The sequence below is a fragment of the Chrysoperla carnea genome, chromosome 2 (assembly GCF_905475395.1).
Source record: "Chrysoperla carnea chromosome 2, inChrCarn1.1, whole genome shotgun sequence".
Lineage (NCBI taxonomy): Eukaryota > Metazoa > Arthropoda > Insecta > Neuroptera > Chrysopidae > Chrysoperla > Chrysoperla carnea.
Genome location: NC_058338.1, coordinates 11,018,712 through 11,044,359, shown reverse-complemented (window position 1 = coordinate 11,044,359; position 25,648 = coordinate 11,018,712). Strand labels below are relative to the sequence as shown.

General features: G+C 30.1%; 1 protein-coding gene across 7 annotated transcripts in view; it reads left to right on the top strand.

Moving 5' to 3' along the window:
- LOC123294017 (disks large 1 tumor suppressor protein) overlaps positions 1–25,648 on the top strand; it is a 1,177,915-nt gene that overhangs the window by 575,692 nt on the left and 576,575 nt on the right. The window lies entirely within an intron of this gene.

Below are 25,648 nucleotides of genomic sequence, written 5' to 3'. Positions count from 1 at the left end.
GCAAAACTCATTATTTTCCTTTAAACTTAAAAACATGTATTGTTTATTTTCTATAAATATAAATATGTCACTTGGTTCATTATGGGTCTCTTGACCCCCTTAAAAAAAACGAAACAGTCAGTCTGATGTAAAAATATATTGAAATGAACAGAATATTGTTATCAATTGTAATATTTCGGTATAGTTTCTTTAGAAAAAATTAACAGTTAAATTTTATTTCTTTCTAACGTGTGTTTTGTTTTAGTAATAATTTATAAAAAGAAATTAAACTCATAAAAATAATATTAACCGCAATAATATTGGCTTCATTTCAAAAGTAATTTTGGTCAATCCCTGAAATTAGCTACTGTTCCAGTGACATGACGTGAGACAGACAATGTATGATTCCTTTGGCTCAGAGTGACTGTTGTATACAAATTGCTTTGGTATAATGGTGTATATGTATTATAATGGTTTAGGTTACTTGCCAAGCATATTCTGTGTACAAAATTTGTTCGAAAGTAACGAAACCCTTCGATATTTGGTTACTTAAGTCACAGTCATTTGACATTCAAGCTTATTTGAAGAACAAGTTAATTGTAATCTTATTGTTTAGGCCGTTCAATTGAAAAAATGTTGAACGCACCCAAAATATTGAAATGTCAAACTTGATACAATTTATAACGGTGAAGGAACGTGTTGAGACAAATCAACTCAACACGATTTCTCAGTGTAAATTTCAAATATTTATTAATTTTTACTATGAATTAACTTAATTCAGTGCTCTCGAGTAAGAAACATCTCGTTCAATATCCTGTTTTTTTTTTTAAGTTTAATTTCTTATTTCCTTTTCTTATATCGTGCTCGGTTCAGTTTTAATGTTTATGAGTTTCGCATAAGTTGTGTTATTTTTCATGAATAACTTTTTTTCATAAATAGTGAACGATTCAAATCAAATTTCAATTTTCATTCAAATTTAAACTTACGAAATTATCTGCGGTGTCAAACAAAAGTGTGTGTATTTCATGGATGTGGCCAGAAGCAATAACAACAGTGGCAGCCTTCATCAGCCAGAATTCGGTTTGAATTCGTCAAGGTATCATTCTTCGCTTTATTTCACCTTCAAATCGAAACTATAAATTAGTCATCGAAACACACACACAAAGTAAAATCTTCGATCATTCATACAGTTCTTCTTACTCTCCCATTTACATTTTTGGGCAATTTCTTCAACGTAAAATTTGGTCTAATTATTTCTCTACGCTGTTTTTTTGTCACATGGCGATATCCTTATTCTTTTATCAAATTAAGATTAATTTAGTTCATTATGTAATTTGTTTAACATATCTGTAGTAAAATTGCCTATAAAATTTTCACTATATACTATTTCTCTAGCCTGTTTTAGCCACGGGACTGGAGAAATTCCGTACGGTTCAAGCTAGTAATTCTTAATAGGTACTAGTACTTTTCAAGTAAAACAAATTTTATTTCAAAAAACTCCTTTCTGAATCAAATTTTCTTTGATGTTCTCATACATTACTGAAAATGGTGGTAATAAACACGTAAGTTATTACACTTAACTGAAATATTAAAAAAAATAGCTTTGAACATTAACCGTTTGTGTATAATAGACATTTATACGTCATGAAATGATGTGCCATCATTAAAGGGGGCTGAGCCATAAGACGTTACGTCATCAAAGAGCTCTGAAAGATTCCTTGTACTTGCTATACGTTGAAACCATGGCATCATTAAATGATAAAATTATGTATTTGGGCACATTACACAATATATTTTCGTGCGATTTGTTTAAAAGACAACGTAGCTAATGCAAATGTACTGATGATAAAATTTGGTGACGCAAAATAATATTACGGGAAACTACCCCTAAAAGTAAATTACAGAAATATACAAGACTCGCCATTTTCATCTATGGATAACTATAAATATCTACTCTAGACAATAATTCTCTTATTTAAAGGAAGACACCATATTCGGGTTACGGAGTTGACCTGGTTTCAATAATCAATTCGTATCAGTATCAGTCTTAAAATTTGGTGAAGCAAAATAATATAATTTTCATCCATTGATAGCTATAAATATCTACTCTAGACAATAATTCTCTAATTTAAAGAAAGACACCATATTCGGGTTACAGAGTTGACATGGTTTCAATCATCAATTCGGATCAGTATCAGTATTAGATAAGAAAACAGTTTAAGTAAGAAAGTCCTCATTAAAAAACCCAGCAGTTTTCAAGGGTTTATTTGAACCATTATTTTGAAAATCGAATATTTCCAGAAAAAATTCTACTCAAAAATCAATTATTCAATTTAATCAATTTAGTGTCACAGCCAATAAAGGACATATTTATAACTCTAAATCTAAGGTCATTCTCAAGGTCATTTACAGATCATGGTCAAGTGATGGTCAAGTGAAATTAAACTTAGAGGTTAAAGCTATGAGTACAGACGAATATAGCATATATTCTTTTGATTAAGTTTCATTTTCCCGAAAGGTTTACATTTTTTGAAAAGTGGTTTTAATAAAAGTATGAGATTTCTTGAGGAAAAAACGACCTCGAAAACCACTTGGTGTTCGCCATTATTCTGAATAATTTTATCTTAACCAGAATTCTATCTGGTTAAAGGTTATCTTTCTAATGGGTTTCCCTTTTAATGTGAGACTAAATTGTAATTCTACAAAAACGATCTGTAAAATACTTTAAAAGGAAAATTATGAGTGTTCATAAAACTTTACAAAAATCGGATAAATTTTTTTAAAAATCTTTCAAGTGATAATTTTCCAAGCTTACGCAGCTCTCATATTTCCCATTTTTTTTACATTTATTTTGTAGGTACTTATTATGTAGACTTGAGTGAAATGTGGTGGTGTATGAGCATGTTATTACATTCTTCATTCTTCTATTACCTTCTCTAGTGCGAAGAAAATGTTAACACTTATAACGAAACGTGTGTACGCCACTTCAAGTGCGAAACAATAATATTTCCAACATAAAATATTCGTTCCCCTACTAAATTGTTTCAAATGTTTCCAGAGTCCACAAATTAACTATTGGACTGGTGATCTAACATTAAAAGAAAATTTGAATATGATCCTGCTAATATTTCATTACTTACACTTTAGTCAGTGACGTTTTCGCAGTTCGATCTTGATTTAAAATATTGTTCTTTGTAGCATTCGGTCATGGTTCTTCTTTTGTGGATAAAGTTTTGATTTTGGAGTGAGTCAGCCTTGCAGAAATCATCTTGGATTTTTTAATCATCAAAAGAGAATTTAATTTTGAATTTTGTTGACTAAAGAAGTTTCTATTAATAACAAAAATCCTTTGTTTTTCACCGACCAAACAGGAAATAATTCTAGTCTACTTCGCTGGACTTTTTAATTGGTATTCAATTTTAGAATCATAATAATTCTGTATTATAGTCATCTTTGCCATTCGTCAGCATAAAGTCGTTTGATCGCTGTATTTTAGATTGGAACAATTTTTGTTTTACAAGGTGTACAAACTTTTATTATATACATTTGAACAAACTTTGCCTATAAAATTTAATACAATTTTTTTTTAACATCCCAAATAATGTTAAAAGTTACAACAAGCTTTTTATGAACATATTAAAATAAAAATTAAAATGCTTTTAGTTATGATACCTCTTTAAAATGTCAAACTAAAAATGGAAATAGACAAAAAGGAAATGGATGAACTTGAAGACTTTACTGAGTATAAAGTTCTTTCTGTTTTTTTGTCGTAATAAATCCATTTATTTATTTAGTGGCTGTGTAATATAGTACTATATGCAATAGTGTACAGTGAACAGGTCAGGCCACGTGATAATAATCGTTTTTAGTGTTAATTTCATTTTAAAATGTTACATTTTTTATCATAATTAAAGCTACTTATTTTTTTAATAGGGGAGACCAGGTACAAAAGTAACCATTTGTACTTTCACCTTGGAAATTATTATATCCATATACAGTCTGGACAAGCGAGAGTTCAAGGGAGCACAATCTCATTCTCTTACAGAGGTTTCTGTTTCTCGCTAATAGAGGTTTTGGGAGCTTAAAATGACGGGTCCTGGCTATTTATCTCACTTATAGAGTTTTCTCACTTATCAAGTTCTCACTTACCCAGGTTTGACTGTATAATAATTTCTGATGTCAGAACATGATGTTAGCCTACAAACTGTGCATTTTTTGTTCAGATTATTTTAATTAGTGAACTATTAATTATTTACTTGGCTTTGAGACAAATCTAAAAGCCTGGATTCGTTCAAAAGAGCTGAAATTCGGTATGTAGTGTTGTTTACCGGGCAGAACGTTGTTATGCAAATGGTGGTTGATTTCAAACAGTTGGACCGAATTCTAAGAAGAATTCGCTTTTTTCAACATCATAAAGCTTAGCTCATCTTTGCAGCCTTTTCAAATGGAGCTCTTTAAAATGAGTAATGTCTCAAGGCCCTTTTTTCGTGTTAAAATTCATGAATTTTCGTTATTGTTAGAATTTTGCGCACAATGAATAAAGCTTCTGCAACATTCTGCTAGATAATTCAAAATTGATTTTTATTTAGCCACGTATAGTTTTGCCTCACTGTTCTCGCACCACTCACATTCTATTCGTTGTGTGCGTAGTCATGGTAGGGACAATAAAATGGATGCCAGCGCTTCCAGTGAAAAATTTTGGCGTTAAAGGAGGGTGCTATGACTAATTTTCAATCGTTTACATATAAATGTTATAGTGAATGTCAAATTATAATTATTGAAAACTCCTAATTAATTAAACTTAATGCATAAAAAATTGTGAAAATATTAGAAATCAAATTGCACAAATATTATTTTTTAAATGTTAATTATCCTAATTATTTATTTAAATTTGTGAAACAATAATATTAAATTTTCAATGTAAGTCTTAAATCCATACAATTCTATAATTAAAGTAGTGTATCGTTATCATTGAAACGCCTCCAAAAAAACTCACGCACGGTGCGAATAGTCATAGGCTTACACATAATTAATATATAATCTTCCCAATATACATAAATTAACATAAATTTTCGCTTCATAACAAAATATCCTTTTAAAAAACCACCTTATTTATTAAACAAATGGAATTATCAAATTAAACAAGTGAAAACAAACAATTGACTGAGTTAATTGTTGAAATACCATGTATAGTCAGTGTTGATTTATTTATCACATTACACATACAAACATGTGACACATACATAACTGATAATCAAGTATAGTACATTTTATAAAATTTCCGCCTAATTGGCGCCCTCACGGGTAAACAGTGATGTTTACGAAAAAAAGTTGTTTAATTTTTGATAAGGAACATTTTTTACATTTAAACTTTTGTTCTATCTCTAACGGTTTACAAGATGGGTCCTACGGACCCAAGACCCAATTGACCTATGATGCTCATTTACGAACTTGACCTCACTTTTTACGTCCTGAGTACGCTGTAAAAATTTCAGCTCGATATCTTTTTTCGTTTTTGAGTTATCGTGTCCACAGACGGACGGACAGACGGACAGACAACCGGAAATGGACTAATTAGGTGATTTTATGAACACCTATGACAAAATTTTTTTCCTAGCATCATTATTTTTAAGCGTTACAAACTTGGGACTAAACTTAATATACTATGTATACATATATACATGGTATAAAAAGTTGTAGGTAATTAAATTGAAATATCACAAGATATTCATATTTTTTTATAAACACAAGTAAAAAGAACAAAAACACATTTAATATTTTAATTATTTAAAAATTTTAATACCATTAATCATTTTCATTTCATCATTTGTAGAAATAATAATAACAAAAGGTGCAAAAAAAAAAAAAAAAAAAGAAAAGTAAAAGATGAACATGATTTTATGTTTTTTGTGCCAAGAGATGAAGAAAGATGGAAAAATGAGAGAGTTGAGTTTGTTCTCTCATATCAACAACTGTCATATTTAATATAAAATAATAAGTTTTATGTCTTCATTTCCTGTCGGTATATAAATATTGTTTGTACCGGAGGCTCAATACTCGTTGAGACGAAGTTTGAGGAATATCACATCAGATGTACGACTACAATACATTATTTAATGCATAAATACGTCGTAAATACAGAAAATTAATATAATGCCTGCTCCACATACCTAATATCTATTAGACCATGAGCCCACAATAAATTGAAATATATATATGATACTTTCGGTTTTTGATATGGAGACCTACAGATAAAGACGAATCATTTTAGACGAAAAAAGTGTAAAATTGAAAATTTTTTTGTACCTCAACCTCTCGGGCCAATATCAAAATCTACATCTAACGTTTGGCCATTGCTATGGATCAAATAGGCCAATTATTAGAATTCATTTCTAAGGTGATTTTAGAAAATTTTAAAACTTTGAAAATATTCAACAAAACGGGCCAGAAATGTATATTCGAGGTTTTTTGGGGTTGCTGATCACGATTCCGAAGTTAGAATGTGGATATACTCCCCCCCTTCCTGGGGCAATTCGCCCTCCGCAGGACAAACACAGCAATATTTCGTAAATATTCAACAAAATGCAGCCAAAAAAGATACTCAGGGGTTTTTGGAGTCAGTGGTCACGATTCCGAAGGTGGAATTCCTCTTCTTCTTCCTCTGACATACCTGATAAGTTTTGTTTAAATAAAATACTAAAAACAAAATTACATCTGCATGTTCAAATTAATTAAATTTTGTAAACGATCCTGATCATCACCTGAATCGTTAAAATCGAAAATGCTGGCAATATTTGATAACTCATTTTGCTTTTAGTATTATATTTAATCAGAACTTATCAATTAAGTGAGAGGGGGAAGGTAGGAGTCTATCGAATTTCTAACATCGGAATCGTGATTAGTGACTCCAAAACCGCATAAAGAAAATTTTATTTTACAATAAAAATATAAGGTAATTCTGTAGTGTGGATCGGAAATACTGACAAGAATAAATTCAAAGTAGAATTACACAAAACTCATCTTTCTAGTTGTCAGTTAGTGACTACGAATGAAAACGTAGCAGCAATCTAGTATAATAATAATGATTATGATTATTATTATAATAATAGGACTGTGTATTATTTTTCCCTTTTTTATCTGCTTTAAAAATGATGAGATATAGTAATAGCAGTAGTTAATCACCGCCATTTGTTTCATCTGTTACATTTCCGGAATAATTACTAAACATTATATTGTTAGCAGTAAAAATTTATATTTTTAGCATACTCAAAAACTCTTTTTAAATATAGTAATATTCCTTACAGAACAATTAGCAGTTTGTGAGACATTGAAAGTGCAATTCTATTTTGCGTTATAATAAGTGATATATCTATGATGCATCTTGATGATCAAATTTATGAGGCTTCGAAATTATATTTTAACGGGCCTAACATATTAAAGAATGTGTCTTTTCTCTAATATCAGTATTTTATACTAAGAGAAAAATATATCTTTTTAGGAGACGATTTGGAACATGTTTGGTTTCAAAAGTATACCACTAATTCGAGTTACTATCACGAGTATGACAGAGTACATGCGTTAAGCAATGCATCTAAGTAAAAGGTATTATAGATGTTTTATGAAATTGCAAAAGTGGCTTGTATCGTGGCTTCGATGTCTTTTAAGCTATACAACAGTTCTTCTGTTGTATGCCTGTAGAGAGTGGGGTCAACACATGTATATAATGCCTCTTACTTAGATGCATTGCTTAACGCATGTATTCTGTCATACTCGTGATATTTATATGCCTAGATGTCAATCGAACTAGGTGTAGCTTTTCCTTAACATGGAGCGTTGAATGACATTTCTAACATTTTACAGAAAGTCAAGATACACACATCACACGTCTTCACCCACGGGATAAAATAGTTTGAGTATACCTGCTTTAAGGATGTATGAGTATGACAACAATGTTTGATTAAAAGGCTCAAAATTTGTTTGTAGGTAGTCTTTTACTCAAAGAATATGTGGTTAAAATTTCAGCTTGGGTAACCGTGCAAATTTTTAAGAAAAAAGTCATTAAAAACCGATATAAAATACATTGGCTCTTATGGAGGAATCTCAAAAAACGACATATTTTGGAAGTTTTTGATAATTTTCATTTGGAATGAATGAAAACAAATTAAAAAAAAACTTTTTAATAGAAATTAAACATATTAGTAATGAATTAGAAAAGAAAAAAAACTAAGTGTCACCGTCCATATAAGGGATGTAAGAGCAGGGTAGATTAAGGGTTGAAATTATTTTATCTTATTTTCAACTTTGATGATGAATTTTGTTATAACTTCATGAATATAGACGAAAAATAAGAGTAAAATTTTTCGATATGTGTCTTGGTATTCGAAATATCGAAAGCCAAATAAAAAATGTATTCTTACTTTTCGTCTTACATATCGTCAAGTAATAATATAAATTTATCATCAAAATTGAAAATATCTATTTTTAAATTTGTGCCGCCACTACCATGCTCATACATCCTTAAGCCATGAGAATACATTATCCTAAAGTGATGATATCTACCTTAAAAGTCGATAGAAACAGTCTGTACAATTGTAATTATTTTTATGATGATGTACATTGTTCGAAATTTAAACATTTCGTGCATTTCTTTACAATATTTATTTTTCATTTTCGAAAACATTTACAAATTCAAATTATCCGTAATATGTTTCTTTAATCGTTCTGTGTATATAGGGTGTCACATTTAACTTGATACTGACTTATAGTTGTACGAAAAACAAAGGATTTACACCAAACATACTAAATCGTTTTTCGACAAATGAATACATTTAGTAGAAATCTGAAATAAAATTTTGACGTATTACGTTTTCTTAATCTAAAATTTTTGAAATGCGTTTATACAAATTTATATAAGTTCTGTAACATAAGCATTGCAAGACCTAAAATAATTTAATTTCTGTTTTAACGTTTATTTACTAAAATACTAGTTTTTATTGTAAAACTTTAATTTAAGAACGGTGTTGATAATTGAATTTAAAAAAATTATACATTTATATTTTTCACAATTGTGGTAATTTAATTTTTCAAATTAAAAATCTCAGAACATATACAAGGTGATGCATAATTCACGCAACAAATCTGTATTAATGCCTGCTGTGATTTAGAGGGAGTTCCAAGTGATAATATTTTTTGGTAGATTTCTTCATCTGATGGCTCTTAGCTTGACTGTTTTAGTATCCTTATATGAGTGTATTCATTTCTCTTAGTAAACCATTCTTTGCATCAAACTTTGCGTTCTGTCTTAACTTTTTATTTCACTTCACGGTCACTAACAAACCGACTAAATCGATCACGTTGTCGTCTTCTTTCCTTGCCATTTTTTCTCTACTGAGTAGAAATCTTCCGGTTTACCGTAGCGTGTGTGTGCTCTAGTCTTAAGCTGCTGAGGTATAACGGAAAGGTATACCTGTGTAGGTTTATCTGAACGTGTATGACCGCTCTTAAAGTAATTTCAGATATAAAGTTTTTTTTTAAATTATATTTTCAATTTTGATGATAAATTATGATACAACTACACGAAATTAGATGAAAAGAAAATTTTATCTGAACTTTTAGTCTGAATTCACGAAGTTATTAACAAAATTCGTCATCAAAATTTGATAAATAATCGTGCTTACTTAACCTACCCGGCTCGTATATACTAAATTGTAGAAAGCTTTTTAAATTTTTCCGACATTTATGCGCCACTCTTTATTCTATAAAATAGTTAGGATTTAAAAAATCTCTAATGTACTGAAAGGAAAAAATTACTATTGTTGAACAATTTTACACTAAGCCCAAGTGAATCAAATTAACCAGATATAAAATAAAATAAAAAAGTATATTTCTATCAGACGGATGCATAAAATATTAAAAACTGAAGCCATGCTAATTTTCTATCCTCTATAAAATAAGTGTTATTATTTTTTTGCAATCCTCAACCACAAAGAAAATGTATATAGAACAAAAAGGTTGATCAAGTCGGTTAAACATTCTTGCAGCAAAAAGGATTCTGTTGTAATACATTACATATTTATTATTTTATAGGCAATAATTTTCAAACGATTCAAAATTTGTTTCACACGATCCATTTTAGTTGTACACACATTAAATCAAGATTAGAGTTTTTAATCAAATTACAATTGCTAACAGGTTGAAAGCACGATTCTCCAACGAACGTAATGAATTAATTATTGAAATTAAACTTTGAAATTAACTTGGCGTTGAGACCATGTGCCTCAAGCCTGCACAAAAACAAAACAGAACGAATGATGAGCCAGTAGCACGTATTTTTTTGAATTATACGTGTTGCCAACCATCAATCATTTAACTGTCAAAGACAGAGCACTTTCATGATTGAATGGCCTGAACAATGACATAATACTGAATCCTAAATACAAAATGATAGGGTTGTTGCATTGAGGTCGCAAACACCACTACACACATAAATGAAAAAAACAAGGCACATTATTTTGACTCGAATGAACATTTTCAAAAGGAATAATAAACTGACTGACTGACTATTATATAAAACGGACATACCGACAGACACAATATGTTGTTTTGGTGCCGACTTACATAACTGACTTTTGACAGACAGACAGACGGGCTGACATCCACATGTACAACTATGCATGTATACTTGTATGTATATATAGAAAAATGGGTTGAAGTCAAATGGGCGCGTAACGTTTTCTAGTTTATTTTCCTGTAGGAAATTTCCCCCGAGATGTATACTTTGCCTATATATTTATTTATACATGTTATTGTGTGTTTGAGGTGGTTGCATTCCACCAATGCATTTAAATGTATCAAATAGCTAATTATGTTCCGAAATTTTTTGAAGTGAAAACTTCTATAAGCAAGTAAATATTTGCTAGGGTAAAATCTTGGTTTCGCGTCATCAACATGCTATGAATATGGCTACAGATATAACACCATAATCAATCTATCTGTTTGTTTAGGTTATTTTCGGTGTAGGGGAGACGTTTAATTCTACATTCAACCTGAAGCACATCTTCTAAATGCTATCTTTTTATTCAAAGCACAAAATCTAGTATACTGGACGCGGTTTTTGTTTTGGATGACTTAAGCTCATTTATTTCCTGGTTCAATTGATGTAATTAATCTGATTAGATTGTGAGTAATAAATCTCTCTATAAATTTGCCTCCAACTTTATTATATTCTAATCTACGTATTTCCTGGTTCAATTGATGTAATTAATCTGATTAGATTGTGAGTAATAAATCTCTCTATAAATTTGCCTCCAACTTTATTATATTCTAATCTACGTATAACTGTTTCGAACTGATAATAATATAGCCCTAGTTTAGCCCAACTGTTGGGCAAAGGCCTCCCCCAACGAAACCCATGAGTTTCTGCTTTGAGCTCTAGCCATCTTGTCAGGTATCGCTCTCGAGTTGACTCATATGGCGTCCACACAGTGGGGCATTATGTACAGCGTTTGTCTCTTATTCGTGCTACGTGCCCAGTCCAATGCCATTTTAGTTTTGTTGTTGTTGTGAAGGTCACATTTTTGTTCTTGTTTTAGAACGTATCTCAATTTATCCAAACTTCTGACACTAAGCACACTTCGTTCCATATGACTCTAACAGACTTTTTGCTATATTCTTTTTCGCTCATGATATTTTTCACACTGATACATTGTGTAAATATAAGCTCACTACATGTTGTTAACGTCATTTTCCTACCTATTTGTGTCTCGCCGTGGCTCGTCTCGTCTCGTCTAGCCAGCCAGTTCTGCTCTAGCTCTCTCGCCTGTTCTAGTGTTGTGTATATTATGTTAACATATTCAACACTATTATTTTCACCTATTTTCTATTTTCTCTTACAAATTTAACATAACTATAACACTACAGCAGTACAGTTGTATGTACTATTCTATAATAATATATTTTAATAAACATACCTACATAGAACAGAATATAGAACAAGAAAACAAATGTTAGGCAAACTGGAAAATCGTTTTTCAGTGTGTTATTTATTTGCTTTTAATTTGAAAATTACAACCGTATAAATATTTTATTGTGTATTATTGTACAAAAGAGTATGAATGCATAATAACTAAACAACACAAATAACCTTATATTGTTGTGTTAATTTGTAGAAGGTTTATGTCTAAAACAGTGATCGCATCCATTTCAATTTAGAAAATTAATATTCGTTGATAAAATAAACAACATGAAAAAAAAGATCGAAAGAACTAGAGAGAATGAAAACCAGTTTACTCGTACAATATGGCTATTGGATCATTATGACCTCGTCTAGACTTTTGCCTTTACAAGGGAATATTCATGAAACTTAAATTTGGTTCAAATATTTTTTCCGTAACTTTATTAGCTAGACCTTTGAACTAAACCATTATTTTAGTAATTGATATCTTTTTAATTACTAAAACTTAATTAATAAAAGTACAAATTCAAGTAAGTGAAAATCAAATTTCTAAAACGGAAAGTCAAATTATAAAATGGACGTGACCTGATAGTATGTAGCTTGTCAGACTTGTTGACATACTGTATGGTATTAATTACTTATATTTTGTTTGGTATTACCATGGATATATACTATTATTACTACATACGTGGGTAGTACACCTGTCATAAACAGTACATTGAACTGTCATCCCTCTCAGGAGAAAGTAATGATATTTACGCAAAAATGTTTCAAAGAAAATTTGGTTATTTTTTATAAGGAACATTTTTTAAATTTAAACTTAGGTTCCACCTTTACGGTTTAGAAGATGGGTCCTACGAACCCAAGATCTCATAGACCTATGTTGCTGGGGGCTCATTTTTTAAGTCCTGGGCACGCTTTAAAAATTTCAGCTAGATATCTCTTGTAGGTTTTTAGTTACCGTGATAACCGAATAACGGACTTTAAACGGAAATGGACTAATTAAGTGATTTTATGAATACCTATACCAAAATATTGTTCGCATCATCTATATTTGTAAGCGTTACAAACATGGAACTAAAATAAGTATACCTTGATATACATTTCATACATACAGGGTATAAAATTGTGTATCAGCTCCTAAACTAATTTTATTTAGTTGAGAAGAAATTTAATTTTAACCGCAAAGAACATTAAAATATCTGATATTAAATTAAAAATGAAAATTTATTTGTAAAAAGCAGTGGCTTTTCTAAAACAAACCTCGTTTTTAAATACATTACCTAAATGATTTTGTTTCAAAAGTATTTATGGTTAACTTGTGTACGTATATGTTACAAAAATAGAAATAAATATATAAATAAATAAATAAATAGAGGTATATAAAATAGCCACAATTAAACACACAAAAAATTATAAACTGTTTTATAGAAAAGTTGGGTAAAACTTGTTTTCAAACATGGTTTCAAACAAGTTTTACTTATAAATTAAAGTAAGTGGTTGGTTGTTTTACTAGCCAACTATCAAACTTATACGATACATAACACATACAGGGTTTTTCAGCAAAGCACGTACATCAAGCATTTTTAAAAAGAGTAGCTTCATTTACCTATACAATGTCAAAGTAGATGAAATAATTGCCTTATTGGATCCATTTAAATATACTTTTTTATTTGGTGGTATATTTTTTTATGTAATAAAATAATCCTGTACTAAAGTATAATATCTATTTATAAAACAACATAATAATAAGTAACTTGTATAGACACGTAATTTGTTTTTTTCATTTAGGTTAGGTTATATTTGCTGTCCACGAAGGGCGCATTTAGGCTATAGAGCCCATTGTGATACCACATATGTGTTTTACTACCTTTCCGCTGATAAGTTCATTTATCAGCTGGTCAATTTCAGAGGCTGAGTGCACCTCCTTCATGCATATACCATGCACTACACCAGCCCATCACAACTATTAATTAAATTTATTTTGTTGCGATGGCGGGAATCGATCCCGTTACCCTAAGCATATCGCGGACGGAATTGGTTACGCCTTATGTATTGCATGTATTCCACATGATTATTTTATGATATAAAATAATCTCCCACCAAAAATAAAAAGTTTATTTAAATGGATTTAATAAAAATATGGTTTCAGCTAGATTGACAATGTATGGATAATTGTGGCTACTCCTTTTAAAATCGCCTCATGGACGTGCTTTGCTGAAAAACCCTGTGTAGAGATACATTATAGTCGATGGATGGATAAATTGAACACAAAACGAACTAGACATAACATTCTAAAGTCTAAACATTTATTTTATCACATAAATACCACACTTTTCATGAAACAAGAGAAATGAACAATCATCCATTATTGTTACTTTCTGATACAGTTTTCATCCCGAAAACGAAATACGTAATTCATTTTCATTTTGAGGGTGATTCACAAAGTTTGAAAATATTTTAATGAGAAAACATATAGCAGCCAAATAGTATTAAATTAATAATAATAATAATAATATGCCCTCTAATTTTAACTCAGCGGATAGATGAGTTGTCTCTTCAAGAAATAGATACTCAGTTTCTCAATTAATAGGAATAAAAATTTGGTGTCAATCAAAATAACTTTTTTTGGTCAAGATCTTTTCCCCAAAAGTTTTGTAAATAAAAATCCGTTTAAATAAAATTTTCTAGGCAAAGTTTTACTTTAAATTTATAATGACAAAAACATTTAAGACTACTTTTTTTGTGAGCAAAATTTGTTTTATCCTCGGCCCTTTTATTTCCCTTAATATATTTGTACCCGGATCACCGAGCTTTGCTCGGTATTTTTTAGTTAAAAAGACATCAATTTTATCCCTAATATAAGAATCGTTTAAAATGTCTCCACACAATTACCAATTTGAATGTCCCGGTAATGTACTTTATTTCGTTAACTACGATAAACACCAATAGATGTCAGGAAGAGTCATATTTCGCAGCTTGTTTCAGTTTTCCTGAAAACACAGATAACACGAAATTTTATAAAAATGAAACCTAGCTAAATCGATTTTTCGCCCAAAAAAACTTCTGTAATCATATTTATTTTCTATAAATTAATGAATATGATTAGGATTATTTTGATTTTTGTTCTAAATCGAGTAAATTAAAGAATTTTTTACGCATGTGCTTGAGTAAATCTCTCATCACGGGGTGAAATATTACCGAACAGTTAATGGAAGAGCTGACGAGTTAAATGAATGTAACTATAAATTGTTTGTGATTTCTAAAGATCATATCCATCATGGCTGATTTAATGTTTGATATGAAAGTTTTGTTTTATCTAAACCATCAATGTTATTAAATGTGGATTATTTTATATTTGGTTTAAAATTTGTACAAACTTTATTGGGATCAAGTTTGATGTATTTTAATGTAACAACGTAATGAAATGTAATGTAGGGCAAATAGGAAATAACAAAAGTAGTTTAGTGCATAGTTTAAATAGAATTTTGTGATTGCAATTTTGTTTTACTTAATCCTATGAGAAAACAATTTTGAAAATACCTACAGTAAGCAGAATCTCCCATATGCTTAAAACTCAGGAACATACAAATATTCAACGAAAAGACAATATAGAAATAGGTGTTGATTCGATGACATATGCATAAAGTTGGGTAATTCGATGTATTCAATGTAATGAAAATTTAACTTTTTTATCACAATAGTTTAGATGCTTACGAAAGCATTTTAATCCACTAGGCAGGCAATAAGACTCTGAACTGGGATAAAGGTCCTATACCTGAATTGATAAAATAGACAATGGTTAAAAGTCAAGCCATAAAACAATTCTCGTCAGTTATAGCGAACTTGGACACACCCATCTCACAAACGATACCAAATTTTAGATATAAATTGAGGTCGATAAAATAATTTTTCAAACCCACTAACTAATTTGCTGTCAAATGTTTACAAAAAGTTCGGTGGTCTCGAGAAATTTTTCTTCAAATTTGTAATAATTTCTTATACGGCATGTCTTCTTCAACATACAGGGTGTTCTGTAAGTCCCGGACGATTTTATTATATCAGGTAGAATATAAAATTATAAGACGGAAAGTCCTCTTCCATTTTTTTATCCGATGCACGGATAGTTAGATAGAATGCGTCTACACTCTTTTTTATTCGGTCTCATTACAATTTTAACGACCTATAAAACATGTATTTTATCGTAGGTTTCAAATATACGTATGTAAAAATGTTTACTTAAAAAAAAATGAGTGTAAGTACTCGATTATGCAAAATAATGACTGTAATTTGATATTCTTTTCATGTACATTAAAGATCAAAGGTTAGTAATATTTGTGTAATTGTTCTATTATGTTGTATACTTACCTAATTATCGTAACTGTTAAGATAAACGTTTAGAGTTTATTATAACTGTTTATAGCACTGCAAGTGCAAATAATAATATCAGATATCTACCTTGCGCCAGAAAAGGAAATGTTTCAAGAATCAAAAAAATTTGTTTAGCACAGCATAGAAGTGTGGCTATGTAAAAGGGCCAATGAAGACTCAGCGCCAGCGAGACGTAGTACGATAAAGGTAGAGGAATAAAAATCGAAAAAAAATCGATCGATTGGTTAAAATAGACTACCCAGAAGATGGAATTGATATCCTTCATCTTCTATGTAGTCTATCTTAAAAACCAATCGATCGATTTTATTTTTTTATAGTGTTTAAAGAGAGAATTTTATGCCCATTCAAATGAGGTATCACAAAGTAGGAAATGCCATTTGAAATTTCATATTTGGATTTGGTGACGGTGAAAAAATGAAACCTAAAAATTTCTAGGTACCATTTTGGAACTTTCCCGTCGATATGTAAATTGATGTGTTTTCACTCAAAACAATAACCACATCAAGCCAAGAGTTATTAAAGGTGGATACTTTTGAAGTAATCACACTGTTTATAATCACTTATTAAAAACTAAATCGACTTTTTGAACTCTTCAAACTTTTGTTTGAAACATTTAAAAAAAAAAAAAAACGCTTGTCTGGAAAGGTCCTAGACCGTCTCGTGACTTTTATGACGCCCAGTATATGTATGTATTTACTCACTACTTTTTCTACTTATTATTCTTATCGCAGTCAATGAATGAATGCACATTATTTTTAATTTCAAAAACTTATATGCATTTCTTATGTCTGTAAAATAAAAGGTATTAAGTAAAACTTTTATCATTATTCTAAATGAGAATGTACTAAAGATCAGTTCAACTGCAATAACTTCTATGATGGTACTGGAACCAAATTAAACTAACCTTTTTATTTAATGGACTTTACATCTTTATGCATTATTTTCGAGGCCCGATTTTATACAGAGATTTTCAAGCCGTGAATGGTTCTATACCACACACGGTAAGCTATAACACACGGTAAGCTATAACACACGGTATGCGTTTATATTGGGATTATTAAGCCGTGAATGGTTCTATACCTCACACGGTAAGCTATAACACATGGTATGCGTTTATACAGAGATTTTCAAGCCGTGAATGGTTCTATACCACACACGGTAAGCTATAACACGCGGTATGCGTTTATACAGAGATTTTCAAGCCGTGCGAGGTTTTTTACCGCACACGGCATGTTAGAGTTCGTACAAAACGAAGTGGCACCGAGCAAGAGAGAGTGTATGATGTATATGTATGTGCACTCGTATCTACACTCTCTCTTGTTCAGTGCCACTTTGTTTTGTACGAACTCTATAATAGACTGTATACGTCTAGATAGAACTTGTAAGACTTGAAATTGCTTTATACTGCACGCAGTGAGCTATATCTCACGGATAGATATATATATATATATACATCTATATATTTAACTTGTGGAGCCTTGTATGCTTTTATACTAATTAATTTGAATAAAGTAAGTAAGGAGCTTCGAATTGTATGTGTCTCATGTTTGTATGTGTAATGTGATAAAGAAATCAACATTGACTATGCATGGTATTTCAACAATTAATTCAGTCAATTATTTGTCTTCACTTGTACTAAAAAATAGAAAATAATTGTATCTATGAGTGACTCATACCCTACTATTAGTAAAAGCTTGAGGCGCTTAATATCAATAATGAATCGAAAATTATCAATGCCTATATCTAGGCACTAATAGCCAAGGGACAGTTATTTGATGAGAAATACTCCTTCACTGGCTTTCATGTTCAGAACATATTTTCTAAGAACCTAGCAACTAGTATTTTTTTTTTACAGTGTAACGTGATGAACTAGAATAGAATAGAATAGAATAAAGTAAGAAAGTTAAATGAATATTTTAGTTAACATTAACAATATATTCTATATGATTTATGATTATGACGTAACTAACTAGCTAGCTTTTGGCATTTAAAGAGATGCGAATACTATGTGATATCCATTGTTGTATGTCGTTGAATATAATATAATAGTGTTATGTAGCTCAGTTGAGCTGAGCTAACTCCCAAGGGTGTTGTATGCATCCACCATTCAAGAAGATATTCTATAGAAATACCAAAGAAGCGAATGCTGCTATGGTACATTTAGATATAGTGGAATGTAATAGACCAAAGCGTAAGGTTACTCCACACTACCTATTTCTATGGGTAGGTATTTACTGATACGTAAAACGCAAACCGTTACTATCGTATATTGTATGTACTAAATTTATATGGCCATTAAATATGTCCAATTAAAGTTGCTTTAGGCTAAATATTATATGACATTAAACGATTTTGTACTTATTTATATTTGAGATTAACTGAAATGTAACGTGAAATGTTTTGAGACAAGTTAAACTTACTAAGAAATATGGTATTTTTTTAAATATAGAACTTAGATAAAATATAAAATTAAAAAAATAAAAACTCGATTGCCTTAAATAAACTTTGAAAAGAAAGGAATTCCAGTAGCTTACAAAGCGACTTTAACTGTCGGCGTTCATTATTGGGAAAATTGGAGCTGGTCTATTTTTAAATTGGCAACTTATAATAAGTTACAATGCAGAATTTCTGAGATATCACAATATTTGGATCGATTTTCGCCCGTATCTCAAAAACTATTCGACCAGTCATTAAATGCACCCGATTTTTGTATTTTTTGGGTCAAAATTACCTTATATACTGAGTTTTATCGAAATTGGAGATAGCAAAAATTTTTCGATTTTTTGCAATTTTTTTAAGGGGTACCCCTTCGAAAAATCGAGAAAATCGCAAAAAAATTTGTATTTTGGAATTTGATGAAACTCGGTGGATGGGGTAATTTTGATCCAAAAAGTATAAAAATCGGGTTACTTTAATGATTTTATGCAGAGTTTCTGAGATATCACAATATTTGGATCGATTTGAGTCCGTATCTCAAAAACTATTCGACCAGTCATCAAATGCACCCAATTTTTGTATTTTTTGGGTCAAAATTACCTTATATACTGAGTTTTATCGAAATTGGAGATGGCAAAAATTTTTCTATTGCAAATTATTATTTTTAACGATAAATAAAAAGCGAAGACATACACCTGAAATTTATAAGATTGTCGATTTGGACCATAAGTCTATGAGAGTCATCACTGAAGCCGTTAGAGATAGACGAAAATTTTATTTACAAATGTTGATTTTATAAAAATATCTTACTTTTACACAAACATTCAATATTAGTGTTAAATTCATAGATACATTTATTTATCTCTATGGATATATTTTATGTAATTTAACAAATTTAATAAATATTGATATTCCAATCATTGATTTACACCAGCATATGCAAGATATTAAATTTGTTCAGTTAGTCATTATCTTGGCTCTTTTTCTCAAATTTTTGATGTTGTAGTAAAATTTCAAAATAGATAGAAACTGCTTTATATATATATAATTATAATTTGACAAAGTAAAATTTTTTATGTTTATGAAGTGAAAAGTTTCTTGAAAAGAATTTTCTCTTTGATATTTTGTACATGTAATTTTGAAGCATGAAATGTAGTTTGTTTGTGGCAGCAAATAGGCAGCGGTACAGAGTAGCTCTCTTAAATACGTTCAACTTAAATATAAAAAATACACAATAAAAAAGAAATATATTCTAGCACATACACAGGTTATGGCAGAGAAGTGTGCGATTCTGAAAATGTAATAAAACAAAATCCATGTCATTTTTCCAAATAAATTTTTTTCCATTTTAATAACAATACTTTAAAAAGCATTCAAAAAAATTACATGAATTGAATTTTTAAGGTAGTACCAGCATGAAATCACTTTTCGACAGATTTGGCCGAATTTTTTTTCTCGGGTTTATAATAGCTTTATTTATGAATTCCTAAAATTTCATAATTTTTGACCGTTTAGATCGCGAGATATTTAAAGACAAAGTTCGCGATTTTGAGGGTCATGTCCCATTTAAAGCATGTAAAATGTCCGGTCTCTCCAACTATTTTTTATGATATTATTATATATTGAAGAAAAAGTAGAAAAAAATGTTTATACAATACAATTCTAAAAAAAAAAATTTAGAAATTAATTTTCACTTTCGAGATATTAATTTTGACGTAAATTGATCGAAATTGGGACGTTGGCATAATTATTTCCCATTTTAAACGGTCAAAATTTCTGAAACTTTGGGAATTAATAGTAAGCATTATTAAATTCTTAAATTTAATTTTTCGTTAAATTCTGTCGAAAAAAAAATTGTACCATTGCTTTAACATAGAAACTGCAAATACCATGCTGGAACATCCTTAAGTAATATGTAAATTTTTTTTGTAACTAAATCAAGTTGCGGACCTAAACTTGCGATATTTTCTGGTAAGTTTACCTGAAAAGGTATCTGAGAGAGACACTATTGGGATAAGCGACCAACAATGGTGAAAGCAATGAAATAAAATAACTTAAGTTTAGATGGTTCTAAACTTAAGGAATGTGATGGATAAATTGACCGTGTTATACCAATCCGTCAGCACTCCCGTCAATGGACGTCCGTTTTGCTAACGGTAATGTTTGTGCCTAAGTAGAACCGTATCATAATATTCAGAAAGTCATTAGCCCATCTTAGAAGTTTTCAGTCAATAATCCCTATATATTATAAATGTGAAAGTAAGCATTTTTGTTTGTTTGTTACGCTTCCACGCTAAAACAAGCGAATAGTTTTTAATGAAACTGTACAGCAATAGAACTGATATATCAGAATAACACATGAACTATAATTTATAAAGATATATTCAAAAATTCAAAATTACTTTATATACTGAGGTTTATCGAAAATGGAGATTGAAAAACAAAACATTTCTCGATTTTTTGCAATTTTTTTAAGGGGTACACCTCTTTGAAAAGATAGTCTTCAGTTTCGTGATGAGAGATTAGCTCACGCGTTCTTCATATGCAATATTTCGCGCTGATGTGGTTTTTTTTATAGCATTTCTAAAATCGCATGCTTCTCGGCCTCACCTTGAAAAGCTTACTGCATGAAAGTCGTAAGATATACACGATAGATTTAGATACACTGTAAATGTAAAAGATACCGCTAGTGATAGATATTTCCTTGCTTGCTTGCTTATAGCTTCATCTCCATAGGCATTTTAAGGAGAAGGTTCGTTATAACACTCAAGAGATTTTGAAAAAGTTAAACAACAATCGACACGCTTTTATTTTTCTTTTACCAAATTCAGTTTTGGTTTTGTAGGGTTTACATTTCTATATACGAATGTGTAGTATTATGTGTGTAAGTAAGAGTATACAGGATTGTTTAATAATACCTCTACACTTTCTTTATGAATATTTGAAGGTCAGCCCAAAACTGTTGTAGCTGTGTACTTTTTTAAAAGAGACTTCGAATTTTTTTTTAATTTGGTGGTTAGTTTAAAACCATTTAATGAAGGCGGAATAAATAAAGGCATTCGAAGATAAATCTTTGATTAGTCTACGGATGACGGAAATATAATGGTACCGCAAATTTTAAAACAACACTGAATATCATCATAGAAATTTGATTTAAATTAAGAGCCTGAATGGCCGAGCGGTCTAAGGCACTTAGGTTGCGGGTTCGAATCCAGACAGCGGCAGTGTGAACAATTTATAATTAATGGGAGTGCAGAATTGATCACATTGTCGTCGCTTGGATAAGAACGAAGCAACCGACTTCGCCCACATCAAAATGTAATTGTAAAAATGTTTTTAAATAATTAAAGATTATCAAATGATGATGTGGGTGGCCTCTGTTATAGGCGTATACGTCAGAGAAACGGGGGTGAAACCCCATTATTATTATATTATTATTATTTGATTTAAATTAAGATTAAATAAAAAGCGTAAGTCGTACCTAAACTTGCAAAGAATGTTGCCCCTCTTTTTCTTGCGAATCGGAGTGTTTATGGCGATCCATTCCAATTACGTCTGTATATACTCCGACCAAGATAGATGAAACATACGATTATACTCCGGCCAAGATAGATGAAACATACGATTTACTGAACTTTTGGGGACAGCAATGCCTCCTTTGCCAAGTTTGAGCTATTTACTTGAAATGAAAATAAACGATTTTCCACATTTTTCCAAACTAAACATTTTTGGGGGAAAAAAAGATCTGTCCAAAGTTATCGGGCGTAAAATTTTCAATCGATTTGTATGCATAAAATTTTTGTTTTCTTTCATTTTTTCTAAAAAATCGTTATCAATGTACAACTTTCCGAGTTTTTGATGGTTTTTTTAAATTTTTCTTCTGAAGTTAAAATGTGGAAAACGGGAATCTTGTTATAATGAAAAGAAAATTGTATATTCGTTAAAGAATTTGTACCGTAAAAAGTGGCAACCGCCAAAGGATCGAAATTGAACGCAATTTATTTCCAACTTTCTACAAGTACTTCTTATTCATCCTGTCGGTTTACTCTGCAGGATTCATTGTTGACTCTGAATAGCTTCTTTTATTGTACTACAAAGACTGACTAACTTACTATATCAGTTTAGTAGTAGGAACTAGGTAGCTATCTATACTACTGGTATATAATAACAACTATTGCCCTTGTTATATTTGGCTTCAACATTCTGTAAATTAGATTTATTTTCATTTTATATCGTTTTTTGACATTTAATTGGTAAAACAAGGCCTAAGAATGTTTCCATTTGTTTTATTACTAATTTCGTTTGTTATTTTTTTCTTTTTATGCCCTATTTTCTTCAAAATCGTATAATTCGTGTATGTTAGATGAGTAATGATTGTTTTATGAAAAAATTAACTTTTGCTAATCCTTTTTGTTTATAGTAAAGCTATTCGATTTAATGATTATTTGAATTTTCTTGTTTGAATTCTTTTGTTTTTTAATTAATAAACTAATTAAAGTTTTGAAGTCTACATACCTACAGTCAAAAATGATTATGACGACATTGAAGTCGTATTAATCGAAGTTAATTTTTTTTCCGTTTTTCATGATTTTTTCAAAGGGGTACCCCTTAAAAAAATTGCAAGAAATCGGAAAATTTTTTTTATCTCCAATTTCGATAAAACTCAGTATATAAGGTAATTTTGACCCAAAAAGTACAAAAATCGGGTGCATTTGATGACTGGTCGAATAGTTTTTGAGATATGGACTAAAATCGATCCAAATATTGCGATATCTCGGAAACTCAGCATCCAATCATTAAATTAACCTTATATTTATACTTTTTGGACCAAAATTACCCCCTCTACCGAGTTTCATCTAATTCCGAAACAAAAATTTTTTTCCCGTTTTTCTCAATTTTTTCAAAGGGGTACGCCTTAAAAAAATTCGAATCAAAATGTTTTTTAATCTCCATTTTCGATAAAACTCAGTATACAAAGTAATTTTGAATTTTTAAATATAACTATATATAATTATAGTTCATGTGTTATTCTGATATATCAGTTATATTGCTGTACAATTTCATTAAAAACAATTCGCTTGTTTTAGCGTGAAAGCGTAACAAACAAACAAAAATGCTTACTTTCACATTTAAAATATATAAAGATTATTGACTAAAAACTTCATAGATTGGCTAATGACTTTCTGAATATTATGATACGGTTCTACTTAGGCACAAACATTACCGTTTACAAAACGGACAACCATAACATCGTAAATACAAATATAATTATACTCATTTCGAATAACAAAAAAATATCTTTATTAAAATCATTAAGAGAAAAATAATTTATTGAATTTCATTTTCCAAATAAATGAGATACCTTCAACTTTATATGCATAGCTATATTCACAACGCTAATATTAGTGAGTTTGATGATGACTACTCTAGTCAGTATGCTATCTCGCCCCCCCCTCCCGGCCATGATACCAAGCAATGAGTAAGGGTGTGATTATTATGATTATTAGCTGTATGTAAAAGTAGGGATGCTTTGAGAAAAGTAAAGCATATTAATTTTATCTTTTCAACGATTGTTATTTTTTAGTGTGAAAAACATTATTTTTGTTGAACTTTTAATGTTATTTGTAATATCGTTAACCATTTATCTATTCGCATTTTCTTCTTTCACATCATTTTCACGTTTTTTTTAACTTGTAACAATTGATACACTATTTTTCACATACCTAAACGTAATAAGTGTACCAAAATATATTTTTGAAAATACTGTTAAAATTGAAGTGCCGTAGGTCAGAAAAATAACAGGAAAGGAAAGTAATTTTCTCGTCCTAGATCAGAAAAGTAATTTTCCCATACTGTTTCATCAATTTTCTCGCCAGAAAATCGGGTTTTCTGGCGTAAAACGCTCCTTCGTGTGCATTTCGTAAAATTGCGTATGCATTTCGTAGAAAAGGTACTTTTCTGGACTGCTAGGGTTGCTAATAGTCGTGGGGAAATGTATTCCTTTCTTACTAAATACACAAACGACTATTTACTTTTTCTTTACTAAGGCAATAATTCACAAGAATAATTCGAGTGAAATCGTAAAATCGCAAATTTTCAATATCGCTACATAAGTAAAAAAAGCACCATTGTACGGCGAAATAGATTTGGGTAAATTCAAAATGGGTATTTGCGATTTAAATTCAATGTAGAATTTTTTTCGCAATCACAATATTGCTTATACTTTGTATAAGCATATAAAAAATCGAATACTGATAAAATTTCTTTCATTTAAGGACGCTGTACCTTGAGGATAGCATAAAGTATTAAACTTGAAACAAAACAAAAAAAAGACATTCACACATCGCTTACTCACAAAAAGGTGCAGTTTTATTGTTATGGTTTTTTGTTTGGTAGGGCGAGTTCGAAAATAGCTTTATTACCAACGAGTCACAATTGATTTGAGTACAAGATCTTTTTTTTTATCTTTATTGAAGAATAAAAATTGTTTTTCAATAGATATTACGTTTTATAGTACGTTTTCGTATTTTTTAATCCAATTGAAACGTTATTTCTTGAACAGAATAATTTCCGCCAATTTTAAGTATGTTTAAAAATTGATTTTTTTTCTTTAGGTTAGTGTCTTATTGTAAACAAAATATAAAAATATTTATACTTAAGGTAGTTTGGTAGCCAAATCTCTAAAAGCGCATTGTTTAAATAATAAAAATCAAAAAGCTCTTTCTTGTGTCTGTTTCTTCTTGTCTAAGCGAGATCTTCCTTATTCCTTTATCAAATTCAATAATTTACCACTCATTTTGAAGTTTATTAATGGCTAATAAGGAAAAATTGTCTCTTGATATAAAAATGTACCGCTTAGAAAAAAACAGGCTAAAGAAATAGTATTCA